The 13,301-nt window shown below is 42.0% G+C and overlaps 1 protein-coding gene across 1 annotated transcript in view; it reads right to left on the reverse strand.

The window, feature by feature from the left end:
- The window catches only part of TMEFF2 (transmembrane protein with EGF like and two follistatin like domains 2), a gene marked incomplete at its 5' end in the record, with an annotated part of 236,898 nt that overhangs the window by 34,699 nt on the left and 188,898 nt on the right, over positions 1-13,301 (reverse strand). The window lies entirely within an intron of this gene.

Raw genomic sequence — 13,301 nt, forward strand, 5'->3', positions numbered from 1 at the left:
AGATTATATAGCTTTTGAAAGCTGAGCAACTAGTTTTAGAATTTAGGTCTTTTCACAATCTATGCTTTCCACAAAATCAAAACATTTCAGCAGGGAGTTAACAAACCCCACACAGACTAACATTCAATAAATGGGTGGTAGATACTTGCATGCTATTTCATTTGTCTGTATGAGAATGATTACTTCATTTATTTCTTTTAGTGACTAACTTTTGGCGTAAAATTAGTGTAGACGAAAAGAAAATGGTCTCATCTTTCAGAGATATTCTATTTCCAGAAAAGGACATCAAAATTCTTTCAAAAATTAACCCGTCTCTCAGACCAACCTCTCCTTCTTTCCTATTTCTTTTGTTCCAGTAAAAAGGCAAATGATACACATACTGTATGAATCGATAGTATAATCCAAGACAAAAAATAGCGTTGCCACAATAGTTATTCACTTGTTTCAATACTAAAGTAATTACCGTAGCAAAGACTTGCTCATTTATCATTTCTTGTTGTCTTTGCTATTTTTTTTTCAAGTTGTCTTTTTAAACAAATATCCTATTATCCTCATTATAAAACCAACAACTTTATTTCACCAGGTCCGGCAGCAAACTAATGCAGCAAGGTTTATTCTGTTCCAAAGTGGATCTGCACCTAGGAGCCACTAAATTTACCACATAGCCCGACTGGTGTGGCTCAGTGGTTGAGTGTCGACCCATGAACCAAGGTGGTCACGGTTTGATTCCCGGTCAGGGCACATGCTAGGGATGCTGGCTCGATCCCCAGTAGGGGGCGTGCAGGAGGCAGCCAATCAATGATTCTCTCTCATCACTGATGTTTCTATCTCTCTCCCTCTCCCTTCCTCTCTGAAATCAATAAAAACATATATTAAAAAACAAAAACATGACACGGTCAAGGTGAGCACTCAATTGCCACTTGAGAGAGAGAGTCAGGTGCCCCTCCGTTTGAGCGAGGAAAGTTTTCTTAACTACTTGAGTTTTAATGCCGCATCAAGCCGTTTTTTGTGAACAATAGAATTTCAGTCTTAAGAATCGTTGTTGGACACTTTCCTAGGATTCAGCCAGTTGGCTGTAAATACCTCCATATGAACCAAAGTCTACACAGATTTACACTGTGGAAGTGCCGGATAGCAACAAGGAGCTTTGAAAGGGTTGCTGTTGCCTCCTCAAAGCACATCATTAACCATCTTTCAAACAGGAAGTGTTTGCTTCAGCAGTTTAGTCAACATGTGTAAGGAGTAGCTACGACAAACAAAAAGATGACACAGCTTTGAACAGAAGCAAAGCGGGGACCCAGGTTAAAGGAATTCTAGTTAGGAATGCTGAGTAGGAGAGCCAATTATGCCCAGAAGCATCCTCAACCACTTAGGCTATGACAACTAAGTAGAGCTTCCTTTATAGGGGAGAATGTCTATCTCTCCAGAGCTGCTTCTTCAGAAACAGAGATTCCTTCTTATTAGTGCGCCTGAAAGAACAGCTCTACCTCTGGGGCAACCGGCATTTACAAGTCAGTGTGTGTGTGTGAAGCACTAAGATGGAAAAAACCCCAATTTGGGCTAAGCCAGTGATCCACGGTCTGGGGCTGGGTCTCCATTGAGGGCACAGGAGAATTGAGAAGTGATTAGGGAGCCCCGCTCAGGACTTCACAGACCCTCCTCATTTCTAGATTCCATGTGACATGCAGGTTCCCGTAATTTCCAACACCATAAAGCAGGATTTCCAAACCTTGGAACTATTGGCATTTTGGCTGGATAAGTCTTTGTTGTGGGGACCTTTTCTGTGCATTGTAGGATGCTTAGCAGCATCCCTGGCCTCCACCCTCTCTAGACACAAGTAGCACCCCCCAAAAATTCTCCAAACATTGCCAAGTGTTGCCCCAGTTGAGAATCACTGTCATAGATAATGGTCGACCACTTTCCCTCAAGTTCCTGATTTCTGAACTAAAGCTATATTCCTGGTCATGGAATCCTAAGCCCAAAAATGCATCATTATAATCCGATCTTATTTCCACATGTTGCTGATGAGAAAACTTAGGTTTGAGAGGCTAAATATTTAAGTTTCGATGAGTTAGCTTAGAATAAACATGAGACTGAACCAAAAGTTTCTATATTCCCATTCCAGGCTCTTCCTCCTATAAAATGCTACTTAGAAGTCATTTGCTCTAAAATTCAAATAAAAATAAGAAGTAAATATGACCAGCCATATCACTGGAGAATAGTCTTATAGAGAATTCAGAGCAATAGATAACACACATACAATTTCTAGTTGATTCTGGAATGAACTAGGTGACCCTATTCCAGTGGTATGATTTTTCTGACATGATGATGATGATGATGGTAATGTTGATAGTCAAGATTATAATGAAGACAACAATGGTTTCCTTAGGATCACATGACAATTAGCCGTGTTTCCTAAGCACATACGCATCCAAGGCTAAAGGGAACAGCGAAGCAGCATGCCAAATGGCAGAAAGCAGCCAGCCTGCATGCTGGAAAATAGCCCCGATAATCTACCTCGAGAAGTGAGAGCCGATGGTGGCCTATCTTGTTGACACGGTATTATGCTTGAGGTTGATTGTTCCACATATGGAGGACAGCATGGGCACTCCATTAAGACTACCTCTCAGCTAAGTTTCTTTGGACTGCTTGTTGGTCCTGCCCCAGGCCCCCATGGCTGCGTTTCATTACAAATAGGGAACAGCCCTGGCTGGTTTGGCTCCGTGGATAGGGTGTTGGCCTCCAGATGGAAAGGCCCAGGGTTTGGTTCCGGTCAAGGACACGTACCCAGGTTGCGGCTTGATCCCCAGGAGGGGATGTGCAGGAGGCAGCTGATCGATGATTCTCACTCATCACTGATGTTTCTCTCTCTCCCTCTCCCTTCCTCTCTGAAATCAATAGAAATATATTTTTAAAAAAGGGAAACAAAGGCAGAGGTGCCACCTGTGCAGAAGGGCGAGCGGCCAGGGTTGTGGGAACCGGAGTGGGATTTGCTCAGAGGTTATTTCAGGCAACAGGAAACCTTCAACTTCCCCGGGGCTCTGTAAACAACAGAAAAATACATAGAAAAACCCCCAGTGGGGCAGAATTTGTAGAATAATTGTGACAGTACACGACCAGTCCTTGTGCAGAAGTGAATTTGGACGTGTACTGCCTGACAAAACACTAATTGAGTGTTGGTTTAAAGTCTGAAGACTAATAATGTGATCTTTCTAGAATACTTGATTTCTGGAGGACAAATGGAACTTGTTTTGTGATTCATTTTTAAAATGATTTTTAAAATTTATTTAATCTTCTTTTCTTTTAGTTCAACAGACATTTATTTCCATTATTAAATAAACATTTAAAATGAAATACCCCTGGGAGGGGGTTTTCTGATATATGATATACACAGTTTTGAATCTTAGAAAATGTAAAGAAGATTAAGGGCAGTGGATTTTTTTTTATTGGCCTCGGCTCTATTTTACAGAAATATCATGTAGCACCATCAAACATGGTTAATGCATTCACACTTTCTGCAGAACTCCCCGTCTCCTCCTGGGCGGGGTAATTAATAAACCCATTCTGTTTAGGTTGTATAAAATGAAACATTAGCCGTATCACCATCAAGGGTATTTATTAGCATAAATGTTAAGAATGAACTCAGGTCGTCCCCCAAATAGCAAATTTGCTTTCTCAGATTTATTCATGTTTTCTTTGTTATTGCTTCAATCCTTTTTGGATCATAGATTAAAGAATGGCTCTCAGGGTTATTAACTTTGTGTAAACACTTCTGTAGGCTCCACAATGTTAGAAGGACCTACTAACCCTGTAAGGCTAACGTTGGTGTTCTGTACTTCTACGTCATTTCTTGGGGGCTCCCGAATGAGATGCCAGAGGAACTCAGAAGCAAGGAGAGTAGGATGGCCCGCGCTTTCCCTAGAATGCCTGGAACTCCTAAAATGGCTCTGGGAGAGCAGGCCTCGGCTTCCCCCTGACTCAACTGACTACAGTAGGAAACCAGCTACATTGGACAAGCACTACCCAGACGTGGAAACTCAACGAAGGCGAGTCAGCCACAGAGGCCAGGAGTGGGAGGGCAACCTCTGCCCATGGGAGAGGAAGTCCTGGCCAAGGGCACTGCCATCTATGCTAGCTTGAGGGCAGGAGTGCCCCTACTGTGTGCGCATTTGCATCAGGCTGTCTTAGCTTGATGCTCTAAATGCCTGAAGAAGATATGCCCTATTCAGGCTCACTGAGTGGCCTCATTATACCTGGGCTTCTCAGAGAATTCGACTCTAAGAAGAGAATGCACCGGTCAGAGGACCCAAGTCATCTAGGTAACTTTCTCATTGCAAGTCAACACACAGACACTGAATCTGGTTCATTGGAGTTCTCCACTGAGCAAGAGCTCATGATTGGTGTGTTTAAAGTTTAGATTCCCGAGTCTACAAGTCCAAGAGCTTGTGCCATACATTTAGTCACTATCCACTCGTGGCCTGTCCTGTCCCAATTGCTCATCACCACTGAATCAGCATATTTGTGATGTGCTGTCCTTGTTGGTTCTCTGCCCTTGACGAACCCTGTCTCTCTGCTCCCAAATTTCAACCACTCCCCAAAGCTCCCCAGAACTGTGCTCCATTATCGGCAAATTCCCCGGAACCCTTTGGTGCTTCACTCAAATGCTCGCCTCTCTTCTTTTTAACATTTTTACTGGTTTCAGAGAGGAAGGGAGAGGGAAACATCCATGATGAGAGAGATCAGCTGCCTCCTGCACGCTCCACATTGAGGAATGAGCTCGAAATCCAGGCATGTGCCCGGACCAGGAATAGAACTGTGACCTCCTGGTTCATAGGTCGAAGCTCAACCACTGAGCCACGCCGGCCGGCTCATCTCTCTTCTAGCATACCGCAGCACCAGCTTTCCCTGGGAATACAAATCCCTCTGCCTCCTGACCAGGTGGCCAGGGCCCCTGCCCTCCTCTCCTGGATCTCGGGACTCAGGTATGGGGCGGGGGGTGCTGTCCTCTCCGGTCTCCATGCTACTTTCATATTCTTGGATCACCACGTTTCCTCAAGCCTTAGCACTGATTCCCATACGTGGTGTACGTGGAGTTTGGCTCATAGACTAGGCTTCTGCTGATTACATCTGAGTTCACACTAAATGTCTGAGCATTTTCCTTGTGTTCATGAGCAAATGGAAGCTACAGGGAACAAGCTATGACCCGTGAAACAAGTAGCACTGCTTGAAAATGCAATTTCTCGGGGAGATTTTAGTTTCACAGATATTTAAAGATATTTTAGTTGATTACATTTGTACACAGTCTCAGATCATCAAGATGTGAGAACTGAATTTTAATGTGCTTGAAAACGTGGGTTCATCTGCTTGGGGCATGTCAGGCTCATTAACAAAAGCAGCAAATCAAAGTGATCTGGATTTTTTAAAAAACTGCTTGAATTTTATTTATTAGTTTTATGGAGAACAGCGTGCTTAGAAATTCTACAGAGCGTGTGGACTTATTCCTACCCTTCTTTCAGTTTCACACATTCTACTCATACTTAGAGGAACAGAAAGAACATGCTGGAGGTAAAAAGGTAAATGAAGGTGGAGAGGAATATCAATTTCACCCATGTAGCGAGATGTCTGCGCTCAAACAGCGTTTCCTCTTTGCCTCCTGTGCTTAGTAGACTTGTGTTTCCTTGATGATGAGTTTTTGTTGAAAATGTTTGCTGTGATCTTGATGCTTTGCCTCTTTTAATGTGTGTGAGTGTGTGTGTGCGTGCGCGCGCGCGCGCGCGCAAACGCGCGCATATTGATTGATGATGTGTAAACATTAACTTTCTGAGTGAAAATCATGTTTTGCATAAACAGAAATAATTCTTATATGCCACATTCCTGTTGCTTTTGCTTGTGGTCATCAGTATGTGGCCACCCATGATACAGGCTTCTTTCTTTTTTCAAATATGTTTTTATTGATTTCAGAGAGGGGAGGGAGAGATAGAAGCATCAGTGATGTGAGAGAATCATTGATTGACTGTCCCCTGCATGCCCCCACACTGTGGATGGAGCCCGCAACCCAAGTATGTGCTCTGACGGGGAATCGAACCATTAACCTCCTGATTCATGGATGGATGCTCAACCACTGAGCAATACCGGCCGGGCTATAGGTTTCTTTTAAGTAATAAATATGTAGGTCCTTCAACCATGTACCTTGGGATATAAATGACTAATTTAAAGGTCAAATAGGAAATAAATATAACTACTATCATAATTTTGCAGTTCTGTCAAATGTTATGTCTTCTCATTAAATTTCTACTTAAACCTCATGCAGTAATAATCTGGTGATCATATTATTTTAAAGTAATCAAAATATACCACGCATAAAATTATGTTGACTGGTGGAAAACTGAAAATTAGCCATGTGAATGTTTAGACATCTCAATGTACTGAAGACTTGTAAATAGTAGGTGCTCAATAAATATTTCTTCATCATGACTTAAAACAGTCAGTCTCTTGCCAACAGTTGGTTATATGACCTGAGCAGATCATATCTCATATAACCTGTTACATTTCCCAGAAAAATAAAATTCTCAATGGTCAGACCAAAAGGAAAATAATAACAATAGCTCGCTTACTAGGTGCTTGCTAATGCCTCACATGATGTCTTTTCAGACCTCAACCCTATGGCAGTAGGCTTAACGCCATCGAACAGATGAAGAAACTGAGGCTCAGAAAGGTCAACTAATGGGCTCAGTGTTAACTGATCAATACAAGCATGGCCAGTGTTTAAACGCAGCCCTGTCTGATCTTTTCGTGGGGTTCACACTGACTGCCACACCTCCCCGGAAGAGAAAGGTGGATAAGCCACACCTCAAGGGGAACGATTTGTTTCCGAAAGGCGCCGTTCAAAAAGGAAAAAGTGCACACCAATGACCAGGATGCGCGTGTGAACTGGGGCATAAACACCAAGTTTCCCGGGGCGTCTGCCAGGGCCCAGGGCAAGTCTTCAGCGGAAAACCGTCATCTGTATTGCGAACAGCACTTCAGCGTTTATCTATCACCATGAGCACAACGTAACAACACAGAGGACTGGCTGCATGATCTTACAGGGAACACAGTGCAAGCACAGGAGTCCAGGAGACCGGAGGAGTGGGGCGTGAGGGTGCACAGAAAGCTTTGTACATCCTGCAGCCTCTACTGCAGTCCTGGGGCGCGGGGGGGGGGGTGGGGGGGGGGCGGGGGAAAGAGGAATACTTGACTTGAGACACTTCCTCAGAAATCTTGACATCTTAATTCGTTTCCCGAGCTTAAATATTCTAGGCTAGTCTGGGGGCACGGTAAGAGCCTGGGCAAACCTTTTTATTTATTTCGCTGCTGATACCAATATTTGTGCTGCAAGCTGCTGCCTGCATGTGCGGCTGTTTATTTATTTCCCGCAGATCCAATTACTGGCCTGGATGGAACACGCGCCCCGGTGAAGGGCTCCTTGCGCTCAGGAGCAAATGGGAAAGGCCTCCGTTTTAAATGCGTATTTTTGCCACATGACTGAGTTAATTCGCGTTGTGAATATGATATGGGAGCACTTGGCATTCCCGTCTGTGCGTGCGCAGAGGCACAGAGCAGATACATCAGGCACGTGCCTTGTTTGCATGGGTGGCCGGCCAATATGTCAAAATACTGTGTCCACGTCCAGGTCCGCCTCTCAGCTTTTTATTTTTATTTTTTTTAGCCTCAATTTTATTTCCTCTGGTATCCGTAACCCAGTTTTATTGGATTGACATTATAGCGAATAAGGCGATGTGAACGGATTGTTACAAAACCGCAAAATATCACGCACACATTTCCTATCATTTTTATAAAACCGCAAAGTATCACGCACACAGTTCCTACCAACGGAGGATTTACTCGGAGCAGCCCTGTCCCCCTCGGCTCCGCTGGTCCCGGTGGGGAAGGAGGACACGGAACAGGGTGATTCCAAACCCAGACGACAGCGCACCTGCAGGTGCTGACGAGAGGTGACACCCGTTTAAGGAGAAGAGCAGCTCCCTGGGGCATCTCACCGCCACGCAGGCCCTGGGGAAGCCGCGGGGAGTCTGAGCTCCCCGGTGCAGAGGGAGCCCCGAAGCCTCTAGGAATGGGGGGCAGGGACAGTCTCCGGCCCCGCACCGCGCACGCTCGGCTGGGCGATGGAATCAGCAGTGGTGGTTTGAACCTTCGCTCGATCACGTAGCCTTTCCACTTAACCTCCCTGACCCTCAATTTCCCGCCTGTCAGATGTGTGCGATAGCTCCCTCATTCCTGTGGTCAGACTGAAGGGGAAAATCCATGTGAAAGCCTCTGAGGACTGCAGGGGTTCCTACAGAGGACACGTGACTGTGACAATCCACTTAGACTGTGTGGTACCCTTTCAAGGTGTAGTTCATATATATAACATTTTATGTATATATAAAAGTTATATACATATATATCATTTCAAGAGGTGCAAAACATTTGCTATTTTAAAACTTTCCTCTTCATGTGGAAAAAGGGGTTGATGGGTGAATAATGGGATGGATAGAATTTGGTTGAAATGTGTACTTCTGATGGCTTTCTTCCGTATTTCAGACCTTACCTTAATATTTAAAGGATTGCTTAACGATAAGGAACAGGTTTCTAAAGAGAATGTTTCCTAAACATTAATCCCCCCTAAATGTTCTAAGAAATGAGGATCAGCCACAGGGCAGTGAGCGGCGGAGACATATGGACCCTGCCTGCTGGGACCCACATTCAGCTCCCTCCCAGGGCCCGAGTGACTCAGGGCTTACCTCCCTCTCAACAGCTCAGAGAAACAGGGGCATTTCTTTTTCCCAAACACATACTATCCTCTCACATTTATATTTTTATCTTTCCTTGGGCTTCCTAACTGTTCTGTTACCCACTCCCTGTTGAACCTGCAGACATTGGAGAAAGACAAGCCTCCCCCGCCCTCCCAACACACACACACACAGCCCTTTCCCTGCCATGGAAATACCATCATTGTGTTACATATATTTCAGTGCTATGCTCCAGTATGTTATAAAAATTGATTGAAAACCCCCCCCAGCCATAGGAAGAGCTTCCTGGCATATTTTATAAAAATCACGGTCGGAGATATTGTCATTCTATGTTCCCGGCGCTACCTTACAAAAAGATCTAGGCTAAATCTTCCTTTTAGAAGTTAGTGCTAGAGATGTTGCCTTTGGTCTCTGCGCCTATATTTCTTTTTCTCAGACAGCGGAAATGCAGGCTCCATTTAGCAGAGACCTGGGCGACGAGTTCACCTCTGCGAAGCCCAGGAGAGTGGGGTGCATCTAGCAGGGCTCTGTGGCTATTTTCTGGATAAATGGACTCAGCCACTGCATTTGCAAGAAAGCTCGGGGCCAAATGCAGTAACTTGTAATAGCCTATGTTGTTGATATATTCATTTTTCCTCGACAATTCTGTTTTTATGTTTTCAGTTTCTCTTTAAGCATTCTTATTGAGTATGTTTTAATTATAAGCCACTGGAAATCCTTTAGGAAATTCATACAGAATGTCATAAAAGAAAAGACATTTTGTTTTCTAGATGATAAAAGGCAAAATAATTTAACTTCATGTTTTTTTTTTTTTTAAATCTAACTTAGGAAATTAAGTATATTTGCACTGGAAAAATATGTAGCCACTTTTTTTTTTTTTTGAAGCATGACCAGACTTTTAGGTAGAAAAACAACACAATAAGAAAATACATATACCAGATAATGGAAAACAACATAGATGACTTCACTTTTTCCCCACTGTAAGACATGAGGGAATATATCTCTATATAATTGCAAGTTTTAAGAGATGTAAAACAATTGCTATTTTAAAACTTCCAGAAAGAAATTTTAATATTAACAATGGAAATCCTCACAAGTCCTGGCTTTGTGGTTTTCAAAACCTGTATCTCAGACTGTGGAATCTCAGAGGGAAGGCAGGGGAGGGTGGGTGGGAAGAGATCAACCAATGAACTTGTAAGCATATATGCAAAACCCAACAACACAGACAATGGGGTGGTGAGGGCCTGGGGGGAACAGAAGTGGGCTGGGAGAGCTTAATGGGGAGGGGAGGGAAAGGAGGACCTATGTAATACTTTCAACAATAAAGATTATAAATAAATAAAATAAATAAAAACTGTATTCTTTAAACCTTTCTGCAAGTGAAGAGAAAGACCTAAATCCAAGCCCACCTTTCAGAGCAGTGCAGGGAGAATGCCATTCAGTTGAGCTTATCAGATGCGGATCCCGTCCCTCTGCCTGGAACAACGTGATCCAAAGCTCCCCATTCAGGGCACACTCAGGCCTCGGGTTTCTTTCCAGGGCAGAGGGCAGAACAGAGACCCAGTCACACACAACCAGGAAGCAGTGCTGCAGGGCTGCGCTGGGAAATGCTGTTTTCCTGGCGCCAGCTGCACTTGCCAGGGTCACGGAATCCACAGCTCTAACCCAGCGGGTCTTCTCTTTGGAGCCAGGCTCCCTTACTTTGTTTTTATTTTTGTTGTTGTTCTTGTTTTGTAAATCAGCCCCTGCTGGTCCCTACTGGAGTCTTGCTTTTCAATGATATTAAAAATAGGAGCATCTTTAAGATGTAGGCTTTCTTTAAAGTGTATTTCCATTTGTGTAATCAGAAATGTGTGTTGTTGGGTTGATGGCTTTAAGGAAGGCTCAGAAGGAAAGAGGTTGTGTGTGGGGTACTGGACCAGGGTTTTAACCTCTGGTATTGGTGACATGGACGGACCCAAGGAGCAAGCGTTAAGATCAGTACTTCCCTCTGGTGGGAGAGTCCTGAATGTTCTGTCTAACAAGGGAAGTGACTGGCATGGAAGGAGCTGTGAGCACAGAGGACTCTAGGAATATGAGTCACACACTTCCTGCCCCCTCCTGCCCCGGGGGCGTGGAGCCTGTGAAACAGACATGAAGAGGACACGCTGTTCTGTCCTCAGCACTTTCTCCATTAGTCAACCTTGAGTGTTGTTGTTGTTTTAATTTTTTTATTGGTGTGTCGTAAAATCATGGCAACTTATTTTAGTCCTTATGTTACTTACTCTTATTCTAGGTTTTAGTAAAATTATTTGGGATAAGTGAGCATGCACATTTTAAGTAGAAGCATAAGGGAAAAAGAAAAAAAAAGTATCTCCAGGTGGTTCTTTTAAATTTTTCCAAAGTTTGCATTCCAAAATTCAGGAAAATGCTAATACTCTTGGAAGCTCGGACATGTTGAGGAACATGGCTATTTTTTAAATCATGTCTAAAAAGGGGTATACATTGCATTTTAATAAGATCATCAAGAAAGATAAAGGCATCTAAATGACATTCAAGGAAAATTGTTAGGTATGCAATCAATGTTTAATTAGGAATTGCAAGCTTCAATTGACATTATCTCCATTCCTGTCTTAAACCGGGATTTCAACAAATGTGTGTTGTTCAAGTTCACTTTAACCTTAAGTAAATCTGATGTCAAACTAGAAGACTGTGAAGGACACTAAGCAGTTTTCATTTGCCTGTATTCAAAGATAAATTCTCTTTCCTTTTCACATTCGATAAAGTGATAAGATAAAAAATGTCAATCAAAAGCATTGACACTGACGATCAGAGGTTGTTTGAAACCAAACTAAAATATGAATTTTTTTTGGAATAAAAATTTAACACCTCAAAACACATCTATTTGTGTATTGGCAGTAATCAATATGAAGAGTTCTTTGTTTCAGGGACAAAATTCTCAGGAAGAAGTTTGATTTTCCTCTGAGTCCAATGATAGATGGGTCAATAGGGAAATATTCATAGACTGTTAAATTTTTGAAGATTTCCTCCTCATATGAATTAGTTTTCAAAACATGTATTAAAGTATTTTAAGCACAGTTAGTAAGCTACTCCTGGAATGGAAATAAGATCCTTATGAAATTTAGAAATAATTTAGGCTACAGTAAAATTAAATGTGCCAGGTGGTGGCTTATAACACTGTAAAGATATAGTTATTGTAAGTAATAAAGCTATAGAAATAAAACTTTATTTCATTTAAAGTATAAAATATGTATTATTAGCCTCAGAACTTAGTTTTCTATTATTATCCTTTATTACTTTTAATATTTTCCTGCAGATCAGCATATTCTAAAATGCATTCTTGGGAACACTACTACTGTAAAACTTGCCACACACAAAAAACATGTTATTGCCCTGGCCAGTGTGGCTCGGTTGGGCATCAGGAGGTTCGATTCCCGGTCAGGGCACAAGCCCTGGTTGCCGGCTCGATTCCCAGTAGGGGGCGTGCTGGACACAGCCTATAGATGTGCTCTCACATCAGTGTTTCTCCATCTCCCTTCCTCTCTCTCTAAAAATCAATAAACTATTTAAAAAAGTGTTATTCATCAAATAAATTTGATAAAAGTTATGTATTATAAAGATATATTCATAATTATTTTGGGTGTGATGACACTGTAATATTGCGTACAAAAGGGTTGATCTTTTAAAGATGCAGGTTACAGTGTTTGTGAACGAAATGATGCCATTTCTGGCATTCACTTCCACATATTTTGAAAGTGGGAACAATGGTAAAGGTGGGAATAAGGGTAGATGAGCCATGGGTTGGTGCTACTGAGTTTGATGAGTACATGAGGCTTCACCATACTCTCCAGCCTACATTTGTGTGTGTTTTGTGCTGATTAGAAATTCTCCATAACAACAACAACAAAAAAGAGTAAATAAACAAATAATAAAGGATGCATATCTCTTAAAAAGTTTATAGTATACATAGGAGTTGTGAGGAATCCTGGGTAAAAAAAAAATCATTTGTTTATCTGTGCTCTTCCCCAAAGTATTGATTATGAACAATTCTTTTCAAGGAATACTTATTAATATCTCTCCGGGACACTGTGGGAACAGCTATACAATAGTACAACTAACTAACGTTTTTTTCATGTATCACTGCCTATGACAATTCTAAACTTCTATCACGTGAAAAGTTTTATTTACATGTTCAAAAACATTTAGATAAAAATAAAAAAAAACGTTAAAAGAAGTTTTTTACTATTTTTAAATTCTAAAAGGTCTGAAGTATCTGTAAGTAAAATATATGATTGACCAATTTTTTTCAGTTTCATCAAGATTGACTTTGTATATAAATATAACATCAGGAACATTGTTAAGGGAAATGCAATTTCAAAAAGAATGAGTGGTAGTGCATATTTTGAAATGTAAGGGGACATCTGTAATAGTGTCAACAATAAAAATAAAAAACATTGTAAAAATCCACTTTACGTGTGTGTAGTTTTCAAAGCAAATTACAAAATGCTT

This window comes from Cnephaeus nilssonii (genome assembly GCF_951640355.1).
Source record: "Cnephaeus nilssonii genome assembly, chromosome: 10".
In the NCBI taxonomy this organism is placed as follows: domain Eukaryota; kingdom Metazoa; phylum Chordata; class Mammalia; order Chiroptera; family Vespertilionidae; genus Cnephaeus; species Cnephaeus nilssonii.